Source organism: Tamandua tetradactyla, chromosome 2, assembly GCF_023851605.1.
Source record: "Tamandua tetradactyla isolate mTamTet1 chromosome 2, mTamTet1.pri, whole genome shotgun sequence".
NCBI classification, from domain to species: Eukaryota; Metazoa; Chordata; class Mammalia; order Pilosa; family Myrmecophagidae; genus Tamandua; species Tamandua tetradactyla.
The window spans coordinates 74379229-74400879 of NC_135328.1; the positions used below are offsets into that span (position 1 = coordinate 74379229).

Here is a 21651-nt window from a genome sequence, read left to right on the forward strand (position 1 = left end):
ATACTATAATGAAACATGAATTTCTATTATTGTAGTCATGTAATTGGACTAAATAGGCTTAACAGTGGCTCTATACCCTGTAAAGAACTTTTGCTAGGAAAGTAACAATGGACTTGGGCCTATTGTAGAGGGCATAGTTCTCGTTTCCGGGAGTCCTTAATTAACCAACATCTAATAAAAGTCAAGAACATGTGCTAGGCAAGGACGTGAAGAACCAGTGATGACACAGATCAGGGAAGTTCAGGGACAGAATTATGAAAAACTAAAATAGAAATTAGTCTTTAAAGTTGCCATTTATAGATGAAAAAGTGAGGCCCTAAGAGGATAGGTGATTTACCAAGGTCACTAGCCCAACTCAAAGGGAGAGCCAGAACTGTAGGCAGGAGCCAAGTGCAGTTACTGGCATTCATTGTTTTTGACCTACCAAAAATGCCTCGTGAAAAACTGTCCATTGCTCTTCCAGGTGTGCGTGTTTTATTCCACAACGGGCCGTCTCGTTGGTGCCTGCAACCACCTTGTACCGAACAATGGGGAAGTCCTGACAAAGGTCTAGGGTATTGGGCCTTAATTCCCAAATAGAGCCTTCACCTAAATATTGAAAGTATTGGAAAACAGGAAAAAAGTATAAGACCTTTCTATATTAAAAATAGTGAGCTAACCAGTGGGGCAAAAAAAAATGCATTGGACAATGAATGTAATTAAATAACGAGCTCAAATAATGCACCAGTTTGCACATCTTTAAAAAAATAACAATATTTAAGATTATTGTGAGCATAACCTGGGGGTTGGTAAGACTAGTTCATATTTCTTTTGAGCTTCTCTGCATGCAAGGCTCCTTGGCTCCACCTAGTGCCAGCCAAACAAAAGTGATACCAAAAATATGACAGCAGTCATAATGCTACTGTTCTGTTGATTTCTTCCCTTCCTTAGAAAAGCAAGCTACCACCAGGGAATTATTAGTCTTTTTTCCATAAATAGAGACTAAGAGGTTGATTGTAAAACTCTAGGTTTTTAAGAACCATATATAATTGGATATGTCCACATACGCATACCCTAAAATACCCAGATCATATCCAATACACCATTCATTCATTCCACAAATTCTATGGAGCACCTCCTTTGTACCAGGAGTTGTACAAAGGGCTAGGGATGGGCAACAAGAAGAGTCTGGCAGAGGAGAGAAATAAATAAACAGATACAGATAGTAAGCACAGAATGGGAGGGTCTGAGAGAGCTGAGTCCAGCAGGGGGCGCTCTGAGAAGCCCAGTGTTTACAGATGGGCACTGGAGGCAGACCTGCCTGGTTTAATCCTGACTGCCACTTCTCTACATTTGTTTGACTAGAGATAAGGATAGTACTTCTTAGAGGGTGATAGTGAGAGTGAAAGGTGATAATAAACAGAATGCACTTAGAAGAATGCTTGGCACTTAGTGAGTGCTCAACATTTATTTTGGCTGGAGCGGAAAGGTATAGGGTCTGGAAAGGAAGGCAAACACCAATCATGTGCAAATAGTTACTTCAGGAACAAATGGGACCTGAACCCAGCCTCTCGCGCCACACCCATGTTCTGTAGTGCAACCAGCCAGTGTTGCAAACAACCAGAAGGGTATTTCCTTTGTCTAAGCACACTGGGGGATTCTAGAAAACCAGGTGCATCAGAGGTTCTCACCAGCGCCTTTCAACCCTAGTGTGATGGGAAATACCTCCAGAAAACCTCAGTCCTGAAGCTCACCAAGGACTCAGCGCTTACTTGAGGCCAAGAGCCCCAGAGTGGAGAAATCTATGGTCCCTACAGACTTACCTGTGCCGGGACAGAGGATAATGGACAGGCCCAACCTGGAGATTCAAGAGCAAGACCAGGGCTCAGAGAAATTCTCTCTCGTATCTGCCTGACTTCTTCTGATGTTTCTCATGTTTCCTCTCCTGGTAGCTTTTTTGTCTTTCTCCTGCCAGGGGGCTAAGGAGGAGGAGAAGGAAGAAGAGGAGGAGGAGGAAGAAGAAAAGGGGGGATAAAAAGTAGGACAGAGGAGAATATTCCTTGAGGGCTTATGTTATCATATGCCAGGAACTATCCTAGGCATTTTAGACATATTAATCTCATTTAGTTGACAAAAACAGTACTGTAAGATTGTACTATTACTATTCACATCTCACACACGAGAAACTCAGGCCTAGAAGATTACACAACTTACCCCAAACCACAATCAGTGGTGCAGCTGGGATTCTAACACATCTTAATGACCAATTACTGTCTTCCATGTTCCCTTAAGCTTTCTGAAGTGGCTTAACACTTTACAAAAGCCAAAATTTTCTCTTTCCGACCCCACAAAGTACTCCTGCCTAAATAGTGTTGTTTTCAAAATGACTAAATTCATCTAGATAAAAAACTAATATATTTATATATGTATGTGTGTGCATTTGCAGAAATTTACATTAAGATGAAGAAGAGTTATAATCCTAGCAGCATACTCCACAATACCTGCATTCATGCGCACGCACATATCAATATGTAATCCTCCCAAACAAATTTGCCTTTTGAGGTGGAGATTTTGTTCACTTGAATTATTACTGAGCAAAACTTAAGAGAAAAGCCCTCATCTCACTTCTACAGTCTTGCCTCCATCATCCTCAGACAACTAAAGCTCTTAAGATCAGAACGCTCCTTCACTATCAAATATATAACTCAGTCAGTTACAACTTCATGTAAAATGAATGCCACGTTTTACTTCTCTTGGGGATTGCTTTAGAAGCCTCAACTCTATCAAAGACTATAAAGTTGTATCCCCACCCCACCCCAAAAGAATTCCAGGTACCTCTCCAACACATGCAATTGCTTCTATGACAAAAGAGGCCAAACGTAAGTAAGAGTAAATCACTCAGATTTTGAAGGGAAAAGAGTGAGAATAGGTTGAAATTTAAGAGTGATAGTTTTTACCCTTTTTGGCTCTAAGAATCTCTATACATTACTTTTTACACTAATAAACACATATGTTTTTTATTGTAAGAGCATTTCAGATCCCTCTGCAATTGAGCTGCAGATATAGAAAAAGGAAAATGAAATACATATTATGGAAATTTTGAAGTCAGTTGCTACACCAGTGCATTGTAGGAACACAGGCTCAGGGCATGACAGAAACTTTCAGCAAATGATCCCTTTATGACTTGCACAGAATAGTGCCCAGAAGGGCAAGTCATCTTCTTGCCACCTACACAGCACAGAGTCCAGAACAATAGGGAGAGAATCCTGTCCTGACTGATCTCTCAGGGTGGATAGACGGCAGCTTGCTCATGCCACTTTGCACCCAAAGAAGAGAGACCAATCTACACTGAGTGTGGTTTTTACCCACCTCCAAGGGGAGGGGTTCCTGTCGCTGAGATTCCTGCCTTGCTTAGCATCTGAAGCTGCTTGTTCCTGGTTTCTAGGTTGAAGATCTGACCAGGCTTTTTCAATAGACTTACCATCTCCCATAAGTTGTAGACTGGCACACAAAGAAAAGGAGGTGGGGGTAGATGAGGGAGGGGTGCTGGCCATTTAACAGGTGTCTTTGACTTCCTTATCAGAGGTTTATGTGACAACAACCTATACATTCACTTTAAAAACCTCCATCTGGTAATACTCAAGGTGACGCTCTGAGCTCGACCAAATCACACATGGAGACACCTGGCGCCTGCACAGACATGAAGGAAATCTCAGACAGACAGGGACTAGATGGGTTTTCAGGGCTGAATCTAGTTTGACTCATCTGGCACATGAGCTACATGTTTTCTCATTTCTCACATTTGTTTAAACAATGAGTCACTATTTTTATTTTAAATGTATGAAAGAAATACTATCTCAGACACCTAGCAACTTGAGTCATACTTACTTTACAGCCCTGTTTTCTTACAGAGACCAGCAGAGATTTTAGGGGTTTTCCCTTCACATTCCTCCCCCAAATATTTTTAAAGCATGTCCTATACAGGACATTACATTAGACGCTGTTAAATAGAGTTGAGCTAGATGGAATCTCTAACCTTGAGGGGTCTGATGTCTGGTTGTGGAAATGAAACATTAATTTTATTGACCATGGACTACTGTTAAGGCAACGGTGCTGAATGCTAATGAAGACCTGGCTATGAACCTTGAGGAGCATAGTCTGGTGGGGAGAAATAACCTAAATTTACACGTCGGTGTAGTAAATATCACAACAGGGTCAGGAATGAAGTGAAGTGGGGGTGCGAGGATGATACGGGGTGGGGAGAGGGCACCTGCAGGGTCACCAAAGCTGGAGCCTAAAAGATGAGTGGGAGTTAGAGAGTTCTTGGTAAAGCAGTTAAGGAATTATCCAAGTGGGAAAGGCAATCCAGGGAATAGAAACAGCACAGAAATGAGAGTTAAATAAAATAGCCAACTATCTGAAAGATGGATTCGATACTACCACTGATAAGCCATCACAAAGGACTACAAGGGTTCAAGAAAGAGGAGAGACTACTTCCACCTCAAGAGATCTGTGGAAAGGCCTTCTTGAAACGTGATATTTGAGTCAAAATTTGCGTTCGCATAAGCTAAGAGGGTGAGGACAGCACTAGGAAGGCAGTGGCTGCCCTACCACCTTCACTCACTCTAACCCAGCAGCCCAGACGTGCCCTAAAGCACCTGGGGCCAACCCTCAATAAGATGGAGTCATGCACAGGATTAAGAAGTGCAAGAAATGTGAAGATAGTGAGGAGGTTACCCAGAGGGTTGTAGGCTGTCTCAAGGATTCTCAAGAGGTGCCTAGGAAATCTAGATCCCTGAAGGCTCAGCAGAGCCTCAATAACACATCCTCATATTAGATTTTACTCCTTCCTTCCCTGGCTCTATCCAGGCTTTCACTCCTGAACTACCGTCCCAAATAAACTACTTGCACCAGTCCTTGTTTCAGGCTGCTTTCTGGAAACTCAAACCAAGACCACTCATTTTTTAATTAGGATAGGTACAAGTCTTAAAGTCTAGTTTTTGAAAAATTGTAAACTGCGTATATTGGTGGTCTAAATATGCTGCTGTTTGTACTGTAGGGTTAATGAAACAGTTCTTACAAAAAAATCAAATTGAAAATTATGAAGCTGAATCAATAGCAATTTCTAATTTACAAGAAGCAATAATAAGTAGGAAATTCAATGCAAAACCAACTTGGCAAACCATACATATAACAAATAACAATATGTTCTTCTGGAAATTCCAGTCACCTGGGAGCTTTGCAACTGCCAAGACAATGACTCAGTCAAATATGTTAGAAGAATGAGAAATTCTAATCCTCAGTAAACTTCATTAATTCACTAGTGCTTATGAAAACTATTCTTATTACCTCCCTTAAATAGTTTGCCTGTAAGTAAAGCTTAGTCACATGGAAAGAGAAAAGTCTATCGAATTAAACATTATTCACCAACAAGAATCTAAAGAACAGACATGGATTTTTGGATTACTTCTCAACCCACAAAATAAGGGCTTGAAAAAAATCTTTTCATTTCAACAGAAATATCTGTTGTGATGGGAATTTGCAACGGTATTTGGGCTAAGTTTGCACAAAAGATCTGCAAGAAGCATACAATTCTTTTTAGAAATCTTACTTAAGAACCAATTTTTGCTGATTTGAAACTATCAGTGACTAAAAATAATCTCTGAGGCAAAGGGAATTCCCCCCAGAAGTTTGATGAATAAAATAAAATCTTTGTCAAGGCTAATATATGGCATGTTACTATGTGGAAATGAGTCATAGAACCATAGATTTTTATCATCAGAAGGGCTTCATTCATTCAATATCAAGTGCCCTCCCTGTACCAGGCATTTTGCTAGGCACAAAAAATAAACAAACAATGCAGGTATGCCTCTGTTCTCATGGAGTATAAAATTCTTGTGGGGGCACAGATAATAAACAACTAAAAACACAAACACATAGTTAGAAATTGTGATAAGTGCTATAAAGGAGAAGTATAAGGAGAGAAAATAAGGTCAGAGACCAAATTTAGATGAGAGTCAGGAAAGAACTCCTCCAGAAGCAACATTAAGCTGAATCCTAAAGAATGAGTAGGAAGGAGTCAGCCTGAAGAAGAGTAGGAGAATGGAGGGTCCAAGAAGAGGAAAACTTGTGTCCAAATGTCACAAGACAGAAAAGAGCTCAGTCAGTGCAAATAGATGTGCATGTGTATTTGTACATAAATTTAAATGAATGGGTAGGAATGCAGTAAGCAAGGCCAAGAGTGGCCCAAGATGAAACTGGAAAAGTGGGTAGAGACTAGGTTATGTGGCTCCTAGGAGTTCAAATTAAGATGCTTTGGACTCTGTGTTCAATGTAGTGATGATTTTAGAAACCATATTGCCTAAAGTTCTGCCAAATGCAAAAACAAAAAACAAAACAAAACAAAAACATCAACAACTTCCCTGGCAACAGCTGGCCATAATGCCTCTTCTTGAACCCATGACTGTCAGGGAGGCTTATTAATTGCTAAAATGGCCAGTTTTGCTGGTGAATGGTGTACTATCAAACTCTCCCTACACAGAGTTCATTTTATGTGGCTTACCTTCATCTCTTAGGACAGGATTGTAGGAGGGATCCAGGGCAAGACGATAGATCTGATGACAAATGACAGCCAACGTTGTGAGAAGTGTTTAGCTCCCAGGACTCCTGATGGGGATGATCAGAGTGGCATTTGCAGAATTCTGTGGAGCCGTGAGTTCAGAAAAAACCTACAGCAAAGACCATGTCCATGGTATAGGATGAAGTGAAAGGAACAGACAGGAAGGCTTCAATTATTTAGTGTCCACCAGATACTAGGCACTATGTGAGTTTTCATGTAATCTGCACAACCACCTTATGAAGTAAGAACAATCATTTCCATTTTACAGATGAAGCGGGGGGAGTCAGAAAGGTTAAATTAATTGACAAAACTGAGAAGGAGCAGGGCAGGCCAGGATTTGAAGACTTCTTGCTCTCTTTCCACTAACCAAGATGCCACCCAATAAAACTCAAGCCCAAAGGCAATAAAAAAAATGTGCCTGCCACCCAGACCTTTGTGCTATCTTTCCTATCTCCTCAAAAGAGCTCACCAAAGCAGGCTGTCAATATCTGTTAACTAGGTAATGAGTTGACCAGAAGCCATTCATGCAGTCTTTTATAAGACGTCTGTTTGTGTCAACAATGAACTCATTAAAAACTACTTGTGAAACAATTAGGACAAGAGAATTTTGTCTGATAGCAAGGAAAGGTGGGAGTTGGGACTTGGCAGGATATGGGGAGGACCTGTTTCTCACCCAGGGTTTAGCAGTTTTGTCCTCAGGCTTAAACCCAATCCTCTCTGAGACGGAATTGAGAATGTGTCCAGAAAAGTAGCGGTGCTTCCAGCCACACTTCATCCTGAAGTTTCTTTCAGTTTGCGTTTGAAGAACATGGTCAGTAAACTGCCACTAGGTGTCCTCAAAGTAAAAATAATAATGTCCAGGAGGTAAATTGACTTCTGTCTCCAGTCCTTTAACTTCTAGGCCCTGAGAGAGACAGAATGGCATTTGGCAGTTAAACAGAACCATACAACCTCTGTTAAAAAAAAAAAAAAAAAAAAAAAGAGTTCTGAAAAGGGAAGGGCATAATGTAACTGCTCATTTTCATTTTTAATTAAGATTCGTATAACTCTGCTTCAGGAAGGCAGACCAAAAGAAACTGTGAATGGACAAGGGAAAACACAGTTCTCACCGAAACTTAACACTCATCTGGAGGGCACTGAGGCCTAGAGAACGCGTGAAGTCAGCTTCGCAGGGCTCTGAGCTATTTAGCAATTTCAAATGAGCAGAAGCTGGGCTCTGGCAGGCTTTCAATTTTTCAGTACCTGAAATACTGAAATTATGATTGTAACAATTGCCTTTTCCAGAAACAGCAGCTGCAGTGGCCCTCGTTTTCTTTAGTTATGACACCAGCAAATGGAAAAGCTCAGTTTACCAAAGTGTGTCCCCAATTAGTCTTTTAAATAAACAAATACGCCTCCTCTTTCAACCATTGAAGAGAGGTCACCTCCTCTGCAAGTTCCCAGTCCCCAGTCCCCCCTCACCCATTTACCTTCCTGTTAGTCCCTTCTTTCCTAGTCTTTCCCTCACTTCACTTCTGTCTCTCCTCTTCCACTTTCTCTTTCAACAGTAATCCACTATTTTTAAACACACACACACATAATTTTCCAGTTGCGATTTCTTACATATTCAACTGATATAACAACTACTTGCCATGGCTTTGGTGAGACAAGAAAAGAAAAGAAGAGGAAAGTAAAATAAAGGAGGACGACCATAAAAAGGAGGAAAAGATTAGAACACAGGTGGCTCTCTCTGTAACTCTCCAAAATTTAAGAAGGAAAATGAGGCCACCAAGGTGGGGGAAGGAGCCGGGAAATAAAGGCCTTGGAAGGCGGCTTCCCTTCCCTTCTCTCTGCTACAAACACTGGAGTCCTAGATCATGTTTTAAGAATGTCTAATCTTACCACAGCCAGATGACTCATATCCACTGACTGACTCTTTAAGCTTCTACAAAACACCTGAAAAGATAAACCTCAACCATGAAAACAATCTCTCCCTCCAGGTAAGCCTTTCAAGGTATGGAGAGGGGTTTTCAGCATTTATTGCCATTTTGTTCACCAAAGACTCTTAGGCCCTGATCTTGATTTCAGACATAGTTGTGTCTGACAGTCAAAGACTATTTCCAAATCAACAAATAAGCTGGCAGGGACTGAAGCTCGTCTCTGCCTGGGGAGGGAGATTGAAATGAGTCAAAGTTGACCTTATTTGGAACTACAAAGGCCTAAGGTTTAGGTGGGAGGCATCCAGTGGCCTGCCAAAGCTGGCTCCACCTCTCCTCAAAGTATCCCTCCCTCCCTCACCTCACTGATCCCGGTCACCCTTTGGGCCCATGACTTCTCCTTTATCTCTTTCAAGGCCCACAGAGATGATTTTTCAAACAAAAATTTCCCTGAATGCAACCTGTGAGGAAAAGACCACTTCCTTGGCAGGGTTTACTAAAAAACTTGTACCTGTTAACTAAACCCACAGAAACAAACATATACCAAAATTCCTCTTCTTTTTGTGTGAAAACAGGAAGGGAAGAGGAATCAAGAAAATAATTTTTTTCTGAAGGTGAATATAAAAGTTCTGAATTTAGGAACCCCCAATATAAAGGTAACTACATACATGTACAAATAGATACCTGCTGACTCTTCTAAGATTAATGTCTTCTAAGACATTAATTGCACTCCTGTATTATTCCTGGCTCTGTATTAGGAGCTCTACATGCACTAGTTCATTTAATATTTCCATACCCCTTAAAGGTGTTTAACATTGTTAAATCCATTAACAGATAGGAAAACTCATGCTCAGAAAGCTTTGAATCTTTCTTTAAAGCGAACAGCAGTTTTTTCTGATATCTTTTGACTGAGGCCACATGTCTGAGAGCCTGAGGGACTTGGGAATTAGGAAAAATGGATAACTAGACCATTTATTAATTTCTGAATCATCAGAAATAAAAATGCCTAAGATTTTGTGGTATACAGAGAAGGGAAACACACTCTTTACCCATCCCTTGGTTTTGATTTTTCTTTTTATTTTAGATTATCCATTTTCTGTCCCAGTAGTTTCAATTTCACAAAGTATGCATGGGCACAGAGCTCATGCGCAGAGGCCCAGGAAGCTCCACTCCAGAACTTAAACCCATATTTGCTCTTGCTGTGCTGACTCATAATTTGCAACCCTTATGCCATTGTCATAGAGGCCAGTTTTGAAGAACCAAGGTATGGAAGCTGCTAGAAATCTAAGTACTCACATGTGAATGGAGGGCACAACTGCAAAATGCCAAAGACGTCGAGGAAAATTGACTCCCAGGGAAGTCACCATTTGAATCTATCTGTATCCCACTCCCAAGATATTCCTTGAGACTGCTTGCTTCAGTGACACTCAAAGGGAGGTCCAAGTGCCCTGTCAATCATGAATTGTCTGTTTCTGGTCAACAACAAGATAAGGGCAAAAACTGAGAGTAAGCATTTAGACATCTTTGTGGCAATCTGACTTTGCTGCATCACCCAAGTATGGGTTTTGTATTTCCAAAAACATCTTTCTGTCACGGATCGTAAATAAAAACAATTAATCCTTCACTACAAATAGTCTGAGACTTCAGACCTGCAAGAAAACTCCACTCTTCCACATCCTCTTCCAGCTCTTTGTAGGAACAAGTTGCTTCGCATAAAAGCAAAAGAAATGTGCATTTTTAGAACTTTATCCATGGCAAAGACAAATAAAAGTAAAGAGTGAATTTTGTCTTCATGGTGGACTTCCTTAGGCAAATGGTGACCCCAATGTTGAACATGCATTAAATAAGCTTTTAAAAATCATAGCCAACCGACAGCATATGATATAAATTTCCAAAATACAGTTTGCACCAGGTTGGGATTTCTCTTTGTCATGACTAAAGTTCTAAAAATCCCCATGAAGTAAAAGTATTATCAGAACTTGGTGAAAAAGTTCAGAGTTTTCAGCTGCGGAAATTAGAGAGAGAGCCAGATCATGTACTGAAGCAGCTGTTGAGAAACAGAAAGCAGCATTTATTCATGGGGGAGTAATGGCAGATTGGAATAATTGCTACTATAAATTTGATAGAAAACATGAGGCCAAAGAGTTGAGAATTTTCTATCAAATGTATAAGGGCTTGGTTTATTAAGCTGATAAACCTGGATTTTGGTCTCTCTCATCAAGGTCTGCATTGGGTAAAGCAGAACTTGAATATAACCCTGAGCACATCAGTTGTTCAATATACTTAAAATTCCCTCTCTTGAAACCCCCTCCTACGTTGGCATTTCTTATTGACGGTTCCTCTCAGGTTAGTTGTGTAGTCTGGACTGCGCAGCCTTGGACAATTCCAGCCAATCAGGCTGTTTGTTATTTGTTAAATGAATTCTGGTGACATCTGACTGCCCATAAAGTAACATTTGTTGCTTCTATTTTGGAAACAATATTTGAAATTGTTTTAACATTTCAGGTGTAGATTTACAAAATGGTACTTGTGCTCATCCAGTGAATTCTTGACAAAGTCTCCTCGCTGTTACCTGCAAATCATGTGACCATGACAAAAGGAACAGGATTGGTTCACACAGCCCCAGCTCATGGTGTGGAAGATTACAATGTAATCTCAACACAAGCCATCAATGGATTGTTAAGTGGATGAAGATAGAATTTGCCCAGATGATGCAGGCTCTGAACTTCAGAATAAAGCTGTCCTTTAAGAGGAAGCAGATGTGGTTATGAAGATGCTTGAAGCTGCAAAGAATGTGTTGGAAGTGAAAACATTTGTACACAGCTATCCCTATGACTAGAGGCCTAAGAAACCAGTGGTTCTTCGTGCCAGCAAATATCGTGGATATTAAGATGACATCCGCAGAATTGTTAAAAAGGTGAAATTTATTCCCGGATCAGCACAGAATGCCATGATTGAAATGATGGACAGGTGACTGTATTGGTGTACAACAAGGCAAAGAGTTTGGGGTGTTCCAATTCCTGTTTTTCATCATAAGACAAAAGATGAATTCTTGGATCAACAGCCAAAATCATTGAGCATATTATTCAACTGTAGAACATGGGTGATATTTGGCAGACTCTTCCCCCTACGCAGCTTCTTCTAAAAGAAGTTTTATCTCAGGCCATGGGATATGCCCCAGGTCAGGATATTTTGGACATCTGGTTTGACAGTAGAACTTCATGGTCTTATGTTCTTCCAGTCTTGACCAAAAAGCAGGTCTGTACTTGGAGGGAAAAGACCAGCTTTGGGGTTCGTTTCAGTCTTCTTTGTTAGCAATTGTGGCATCAAGAAATAAAGCACCTTTTAATGTCGTGGTTTTCCATGGATTTACTCTTGGAGAAAAGGGAGAAAAGATGTCCAACTCTCTTGGAAATGTGGTTAATTCTGATGTTGTCATTAATGGAGGATAAAACCAAAGCAGAGAGCCTCCCTATGGGGCTGATGTCCCTTGCTGGTGAGTAGCTGAGACTGGTGTCTTCACTGAAGTGAAAATATGCTTAGGAATACACTCTGCTTTCTTTTGGGAAGTGTAACTGGTTTCAGTTCCAAAACAGCTTCGATTCCTGTCAAAGATATGTATGTCATAGACCAGTATATGCTACACTTACTGCAAGTAAGATTACTGAGTCACATAAACAATAGGATTTTGGAAGAGTTATTCAACTATTACAGTGTTTTACACCAGAGAACTCTCCAACTTTTAATTCAGCATAATCAAAGACAGGCTTTATTGCAATCATGAGAATGATCCCAAACAACTCTCTTGTCAGAGTGCATTAGCTGAAGTTTTGAATGTAATAATTCATTCTTTTACTTCCGTTCTCCCTCATTTGGCTGAAGAGGTTTTCCAGCACATGCCTTATGCTAAAGAACCTAAGAGTGGTTTTCGAATTGGGTAGATTAATACAAGTTCTAGCTGGAAGAAGCCCGGATTGGAGGAAGCAGTGGAGAGTGCATCTGCAATGAGAGATTCATTTCTTGGAAGCATCCCTGGCAAAAATGCAGCAGAGTACAATGTTATCATTGTAATAGAGCCTGGACTGCTCATTGAGATAATAGAGATGCTACAAACTGAGGAGACTTCCAGCACCTCTCAGCTGAATGAATTAATAATGGCTTCTCAGACAACTTTACTTACTCAGGAACCGCTAGAGATAACTGCAGATGTAATTAAGCTTGAAGGAGCATTCCTGATGAATTTAAGTGGTTATTCGTGAGGAGTTTTCATATAAAGTAACTGTCATGCCAGCTACCAAAGAAAAATGCCCTCATTGTTGGAAGCATATAGCTGAGTCTTCAGATACACTCTGTGCCTGATGTGCAGATGTTGTTGGTGGAAAGTCGTACCTCACTCTGGTGTTACTAGCTTTCTGAGCAAGAACCTGCTGACTGGGAGTTTAGTTGTATTATTGACAGTATTCAAAAGAAATCTGAGATTTAGCTAATGAGTGGAAGACTGGATGGTGGAGGCAGAAGATCACAGAGTTATAAAAAACTATTTCCTGTTACTGGAAAAAGAGTGTGAGTGTGTTTGAGTATATATACATCTTCCTAATGGACTTGTTTAGAATATGGCCACTGAATTTGCTAACCTTAAAAAATGTGACTGAGCAGAGAATATTCTATACTTTATAAATCTTTAGCACAATATTTAGAGTGATATAAAGTAAAGTCATCTTGGTAAACAACTGACTGATGTTGGGGTACATCACGTGAAAAAAAATGGGGCTTTGAAAGAGACTGGGAGAGTTGTGTTTTCATTAAGAGATGAGAAGAACAATCTCATTCTTCCCTTTTAGCCATAGCACCAACCTTTCTAGGATAGCTAGCTTTTTTGGTTGGATTAGAAAGAAGAAACTTAACCAAATTTGTTATTTTCACATGAGAGGAAAAAAATCTCTTGACACATTTATGAATGCTAAGGAAACAATATGAAAGCTGAAAATTCATTTCACTAATATACGTAAGTTCACAACAATGACTAGATAAAGAAAATGGCAGTGTATACTGAATTTCACTACTTATAATACGATAGATAACTGAGTATTTTATAAACAATTCAGCACTGGATTAAAATCTTTCTATGGATGACTAATTCTTTTCAGCAGAAATGTTCCTTTTAGAGGCCCAACAAACCCATTCATCAGGTTGAGAGAGGACTTTCACTGTTGCTATGGTGTACTTTAAACATGTTTGTTTCCTATAAGTGAAACTGGACCACAGCAGCTTCTAAGTGAATGTTATACTCAACATAAGCTTAGTATTATTAAATATGGACTTTCTGTGATTAAAAAGAAAAAAAAAAGCACCAATGTACTTCACTGGGGCCTTCAAGGTGTCTCCAGGTCTCCCTTGTGAGGCCTGAGGATCACTAAGTAAAAACAAAGTTTATTGCCTGCTTGATACCAACTAAAACATGTTTGTTCCCCAAGGGCAGTGACTTTGTCTCGTTCATTGCTCTTTCCCTAATTCCCTGGAATCATGCCTGATGCTCAATAATATTAATCAAATGACTGAAACACACTCACATCCTCCCCAGTGGGAACTGCCCAGAATCTGGTCCTGGAGTGGCCTGGAACCACTTTAAAAGCTCAGAGACCGTGACACCTAACTGGTGACCAATTCTCACTCCCCGCAGCCAGCCTCCCTTCTCCCCTGCCATTTCTGCTCCCTTCACCTAACCTAGATCTCCGCTTCCTGGAGAAAAGGGAGGAAAATTATGTCTGTTTTTCCAGATGAGCTTCAAATGATTTGGGTATTTTCCCCATAAAGTCCTAATGAGATTTTGACTGACGTTATTTAGATATATATACCAATTTGAGAAGAAACGACATTTTAACAAGACGGAGTCTTCCCACTTTCAAGCATGACGTCTCTTCATTTTCTTGTCTTCTTTCATAACGCTCAGTAAATTTTTAAAGTTTTTATATGGTTTCTGCATATTTATTGCTAAATTAATTTCTACAGTTCTTTATTTTTATAGTTGCTATTTTGCATGGGTGGGGTCTCCTCCTCCTTTTGTTTTCTAATTATCGGTATAGAAGAAAGGAATTGATTTATGTATCCATTCACTTTAACTAAACTGTTACTAATTCTAGAAATTGTTCACTTGATTATCTTAGGTATAAAATCACACTGTCAACAAATGATAATTTCATCTCCTTCCTTTTACATCCTTAGTTATATCTCTTTTTTCTTATTGTATTTGGTACAATGGATCCTTTCTTAAATGAACCTTTTGTTAGTGAAGACATTTAGGATGCACCAAAACATTTGAAGAACAAAATCATAGAAGTGACAAAACTCAATATCTGGGATGCTGCCAATGCAGTTCTTAGGGAAAATTTTTTGTTCCCTGTGCTAATATTAGAGATGAAAATAAATAAATAAATAAATATAATATAATATAATATCTCATGAACTTTTTCCCCTTTAAGTTACAAATCGAGAGAAAAATGAAGTGATAAATTTAAATAAAAGGGTGGAAGAAAGAGAATTGATTTAAAACACTAATCACAATTAATTCTTTGCCATAAATAGTTTAAGAAGCACTAGTTTATTTCTAGAGAGTTTTCGCAGGTATCTCAGGTGCCCTTTATAAGGCCTAAGGGTCATTAAGCAAAAGTCACTCTGCAAAGAAGCAAGTTTTTCCTTGGTCAGCAGACTCCCTCCTACGGCTCGTCAGTAGGCCTTGAATATAAAGCCAACTGATGTAACTAATAATAATAAAGAGATTTGAATTTAGATGCCAAAGCTATATTTCAAATATAAAATGAAGATGGACCAGAATCTATGTATCTTTTTAAAGAATGATGAGTTTCTTACACTCTGGCAGCCCAACCACAGAATGTCTGACCATTCTTGATAAGTCAGAGCTATTTCTTCCCTGACCTATAAAAAGAAAGGATGGTGGGCATTTCTTCAGTTATATCTGCTGAGACAAACTCAGCAAATTGTCCTTGCTTGCCTGGTTGAAGGAAGACCCAGTTTTCTTGAAGATACAGAAACTTAGAAACAACTCTACCCTCACTTCTCGGTCATCAGCACTCACCTAATCCTGACCAGACAGTGAGTGAGCAAATGTAATTTGTAAAGACTCAGCTGTCTCAGGCCTTTGCTCGGGGTGGGAGTGGGGGGGAGTGCCCCCACTAATTTGGAAGTTCTAAGCATCCATAGGGAAATTAAGAGATGGAGTTAGCATATACTTCTGGGAGGTCCTGGAACCCCCAATCCAATATATTATATTAAATATGCATCTGGGCTGATAACACCCCAGAGTCTTGTGAAAAAAGAAACACAGATCCTTTCTGGAACTTTAGACATCCTCATCCAAGTCCCCTAAATAGTCAAAGAGAATTGTGATCAGTTACATATAAGAGCTAAGAAGTTTTCAAAAATGAGCAAAGAAATGTGAGAAAAAATAAATAGAACTTTAGGGAATAAAATCTGTAACCACCAAAATTAAAAACACAATGGATGATATAAATATCAGATTAGATGAGCCAAAGAAAGAATTTGTTCATTAGAAAATTGATACTGATCTGAATAAATTATATTTAATACTTCACAGAGAGACAAAGAGTTGGAAAAGACTGGGAAAGAACATGAGGATAGAATGAAAATGACTAATAATTTTCTAATAAAGTTCTAGGAAGAAAGAATAGAGAAAGTGGGATTGTGTTAGCTGTGTATTGCAGTTTAATAAATCAACCTCCAAACTTAGCTGCCTAAAACCAGCATAATTTTTTCTCATAGTTTCAGAGGGTCAGGAATCTGGAAGCAGTTTGCTTGGTTAATTTTGGCTCAGGATCTTACACAAGGTTGTAGTCAAACTGTTGACCAGCACTATAACCATCTTGAGTTTGAATAGGTCAGTCACCAGGATAATATAAACATTCTAAACTTGTATATACCTATTAATGTAGCTTCATAATATATAAAGCAAAAATTTGTCAAAGATATAAGGAAAAGTTGACAAATCTGCCATCAATGGAAAAAATTTTAATATGCCCTCTACATGATGTATGGATAAAGCAAGCTAAAATAATCATAGGAAAAAAGAATATTTGCATAGCCAAATAGATTTATCAATTGGGCACAAATTAAAGACTGTACATCCAGTGATTAGAGAATGCACATTTTTTTCAGGCATATACGGAACATTTATGAAAACTGGCTGCTTACCAATCCATGAAGCAATTGTCAATAAATGTGTCAGTATCTTTCAGACCAGGTTGTGTGTCCTGAAAGCAATCGTATTTGGAAGCAGGAAAAATAATTATTGCAAGAGAATGCATTTGGGAAAAAAATCATAAACATACTTTATTCAATAACTAATGGATCAAAGAAAAAATCTGAATGAAAATTAAAATATAGTCAGGACTGGATTGTAATTTTCACAAGGAGAGTTATGTTTTTTTCTTCAAACTTCAAAATGGCTTTCAGCCATTGTCATCTGTTCTCAAGGAAACATTGGCGCAGTTATTTCTGAACTTCCTACCTCTGTGGACAGGAAAGCAAATAGGACATCAGAAATGGGTAATGTGTATTTGTTCTAATGAAGGATTTCTAAAGTCCTAGGCACTGGCTTGACCAACAATTTTTCAAATTTTCTGTAGCTTTGTTGTTCCGCTGTGTGATAGAAGTATGCCCCATACATTCAGCACTTTTCTTAAGCTCAAGTTTAAAATTATCTGCCATGCTTTTAGAAGTCCAATTTAGAAGTGCCTCTGTGGATATGCAGTTGGAGTTCAGATAGGCTACTTAAGTGTCCTTCCTTTATGGAAAAAAAAAACTAATCTAAGAAGCTATGAAAGACCTGCTGTTTGAAAATCTCACCTATTAGCATCTAAAATTTTTATTTTTATTTTTTTTTAGGGTTGGGAAAGTGATTTTATTTTCAAACGTTCACATTATTTTTGAAATATACCTTTTTCGACATGAGTTTCAAAAGCCTATCTACATCAAAAAATGCAAGTTTTAGAACCTTATTTTGAAAACATTTAGCTGTTACCAATTTGCTCTGTCAAAAAGTCCCTTATCTTTGTTCCTTTAGAGGCTAACATTTTCTCACTACAAACTGACAGTGATAATCTTTGGTCCCAGCAATTACTTCATTAATCTAAGACTCTTATTTTCTTCAAATTAAGTCTCTTTTTTATCCTATTTAGTCTAATAGAGATACAATATGGTGGGAACAAAAGAACTTCTAATTAATTATCTTTATAAAAGGAGAATCCTATATTACATGGCCAGTACATCAAGACAGATTACAAATTATTTTAACTTGTGATTTACTATACTTCAATTAAGTTTAGAGAAAAAATCATGCTCCTAGGAGCCATAACAATTTTTTCCATTTATGAATCAATCAACTCATTCATTCAGTCATTCATTCCTTCATTCTTACTAGATAGCATGTAAGCATTAGTCCAGGCACTAGAGCTATAGCTATAAACAAAATGAAGTCCTTCCCATACCAACAATGCCCTATCCTATGGAGTTTATACTCTGGTAGAGAAGAGAGACAGTAAATAGATAAATGTATAAATATTGTCCAGGTTTATGAAGATAATGACAGCAGGGCTAGAAAGTGGAGTAGGTGATATTGTAGATAATGTGACCAGGCAAGATCTTTCTAAGGAGGTGGCATTTGGACAGAGACCTTAAGAAGTGAGGCAACAAGCCACAGGAATATCTTGGAGAGGGTGTGTATGCCAGCAGAAAAAATAACAAGTGCAAAATTCCTGAAACAAGAACTTAACAGGATGTGTTCTTTTTTTAAAAGGATATAATATTTTATGATTTTAGTAATATATTGTCTGTATAGTTTTATATTATTAACATGATTAACACACACCACCAAAAGATACTAGCAGAGTACCTACTATGCCAACACTAGGCTAATTCCTCTAGAAAAATAAGGCATAGAACCTGTCTGATTTTGTTTCTCAGCTACTAAAACACATAACATACACTGAGTTGGCTTAAACTACAGGGATTTGTTGGCTCACAGTTTTGAGGCTAGGAGAAGTCCAAAATCAAGGCAACAACAAGAAAATGATTTCTCCCCAAAGACTGTAGCACCAGGGCTGGCTGCTGGTGAGTCTTGGCCCTTGACATTTCCGTCATACGGCAATACACATGGTGGCATCTTCTCCTTTCTCTTCCATGTTCCGCTGGTTTCCAGTTTCTTTCTTCTTCCCATTGCTTCTTCTTTCATGTCCAACTTCCTCTGCTTACAGGGCTCTCAGCCACGTCAGATTAATGCCCACCCTCGTTCAGTTTGGGCACACCTGACCTAAACATGTCCTCAAAGGTCCTATTGGCAAATGAGTTTGCAAATGCAGGATCAGGGGTTGGGACCTAAATATGCCTTTCGTGGGGGACATGATACAACTCCCCAACACTATTTCACAGAACTTAAGAGTAGGCCTTGCAAGTTGGTAGAGATCTTAGAATCCAAGTTTAGCTACTCAACTGAAATCTACTGAACTTTGAGGGAGATTTTTTGCTTGTTTTTTTGCATTGTATCATCCAAGTTTGATTTAGAGATACTACTTGCAAAGCAGAAATGGAGTTTTATCTTCACAGTCTAAAGCATTCCAGAAAGTCATAAATCAGGAGGTCATTTCTCTCTTTAATGATTTACCACCTTATCAAAGGCATCTCCTTGTTAGCTTTTTATGAGGCTTATCATCTAAGGCCGGCCTCTGAAATTAGAGGCAAATAAATGATTAGCTACATGTCTAGATGTGCGACAGCTGACTGAAGAGTAATAAAGGAGCGCTTCCTCCTCCCCGTTCAGCTGGGTGATTAGTCTGTGTCCACCAGATCTAGAAATCATTCTGTTAATATATCTAATACAGATGGCTGAGAGAAAAACCTCCCCCATATGGCTTTGGAGAAGTTCAGTAATCTGATTTGACTGCTTATACTGATCACATTTAAAAGTTTCAAACCTCTACCTCTAAAAGTCTAAAAACCCTAAACCTCTGTCATCTGAAGACATAGGCAGATATCAATTCTTATTTTTATTTCTGATTTTGAAAGCCATAACCTTTTAAAAGAGTTGTGTCGGCTTTCACCAGATTACAGATTTTCTAGATTATACTGATTTTGGAAGTCCAAACGACTATGGAAATAGCTGAGAAAATGTTACCTTTTAAAAGCAAATCCTTTATTTTCCCATCAAATGTGTAAGCATTTAATGGGAAAATGTTTGTCAGGAGAGAAGATGTTTTAATCCCTTTAAAGAGAGTAAAAGTTTTTGTGACCTTCAGAAGCATGTTTCCTAAACCAATTTATGTAAGAATGTCCTACATTGAAAGACAGATAGTAGATGATGATAAATTAGACAGATTATAGAGATGAACTAGATGAGATAGACTATTATATAGTAGATACATAGACAGAGATAGAGAGATATGATGAGCTTTCACAGCATAAAGGATCTATAGATTACTGTAACCTAGCACCCACTCCTCAAATGTGCAGGCCCTGAAATGCTCTAGTTTCTCCGGATTGATAAGCCTCAGGGAAGCTATCAGTTTAGCAATCTCACACAAGACTATTTATGAAATGTTTATTTTCAAAGCCATTTAAAATTTCACTACAAGAAATCTCCCTGGCGACAATCTAAAGTCAATCATCTGCCATCAGGTGATTTGGGAAAATTTATTCAGAAGCAAAAGTTGGTTGATGGAGAGAGAAATAGAACCAAAAGTTGGTTGATGGAGAGAGAATTAGAACCAAAGCGGGGGTGCCGTGGCAGAGGTTACTACTGATGTTTTAAAGAACAGAAAGCAGCGCTGACAGCTGAAGCGGAGGTACACAGACAGCAGGACATCCATGGGGTTCACTGCATTCAGGACTCACTCCAGAGATCTGAGAGTACAGGAATTCAGTGCCAATGGTGCAGTCGTAGCGGACCGATCAGAGAGGGAATAACTTTTGTTAATCAAAGTCACATAGGTGCATGTATATGCTGGCCACCAAAAAATACCTGGCTCTTCACTTAGTGCATAGGACTGCACTTCCCCAACTCAACTGATATTAGGAATGAATGTATGTGCACTTTAGCCAACAAAATGTGAACATAAATGTAATGTGTCACTTCCAGGCAATAGTTTTAAGAGACAGTGAGGGATACGTCACATCCCCCGTTAAAGGGATCTTGGAAGCAAAGGTTGAGATGGACACAATGAGCCAAGCCCTTTGACAATCTGTGTTTGTTGGGTCATGCCATTGAGATTTCTGGGTTGTCTGTTACTGAGGCACGATAGTCTATTGCAACACCAACTGCAAATTATTTATTTCAAATGAAGGCACCACCTTTCTGGTGTTAGGGTATATTGACAACCTAATTAGTACTTAGCAGTTGTCTTGGTGATTATGTAATCAGAACAAAGGAAACTAGGAAGTATTGTAAAAGGCCTGGAAAAGCATGATAATCTAATACTGCCCTACAATAGAGCATATTTATTTGGTGATTCCTTTAGGCCTACCTTGCCAAACACTGTGTTTCATTCATTTATTCATTTACTCATTCATTCAGTCAACACATAATTAGAGTACTTATTGTACACCAGACACTGTGTTGGATCCTTGGGATATGACCACAAAAAGGTTGGCACAGTCCCAGCTCCTACAAAGGTAGTTATTATCTTAGTCTGTTTGCTCTCATTCTTCTAGATTCTGTGAAGATTTTATATTTTCTGCAAACTCATTACTTTTTTATATCTGCTTTTATCATAATGGCTTAGACTGCCACTGTCTTTAGTTAAGTGCCTGTTCTAAACATGCTCTCTGATAAGTGTTTCTCAAACTATCAGGATATTTTTTAATCTGTTACTAACCTAATACTTTCATAAAATGCAATAAAAATATGTTGTTATAAAAATATTTCATGTGATCAGAAGTCACAGCAACATCAATGAGTTATAAAAGTTTTAAAATTTTTACTCTAAACTTCTGTACTTACTTGCAGACCATTACTGACACATGGACTCAATTTGAGGAGGACTTTTTTAGACAAGCAGCCCCTAATGAAACCATCTGCCTCCAAAGCACCAAAGGTATGAAGTTTTATATGAT

General features: G+C 38.7%; 1 long non-coding RNA gene and 1 pseudogene across 2 annotated transcripts; one reads left to right on the forward strand and one right to left on the reverse strand.

Annotated features, from left to right (window-relative positions):
• LOC143660766 (uncharacterized) lies at nt 1-8231 on the reverse strand. 2 transcript variants are annotated; one of them, XR_013164242.1, is made up of 5 exons: nt 8068-8231; nt 7272-7502; nt 6542-6707; nt 1803-1947; nt 1-588 (listed from the first exon to the last, which is right to left on the reverse strand). It is a non-coding gene; the product is annotated as an uncharacterized LOC143660766 (long non-coding RNA). The 2 variants fall into 2 exon arrangements; XR_013164241.1 differs by lacking the exon at nt 8068-8231 and having other exon boundaries at nt 7272-7533.
• The window catches only part of LOC143656424 (isoleucine--tRNA ligase, mitochondrial-like), a 21298-nt pseudogene continuing 7876 nt past the window's right edge, over nt 8230-21651 (forward strand).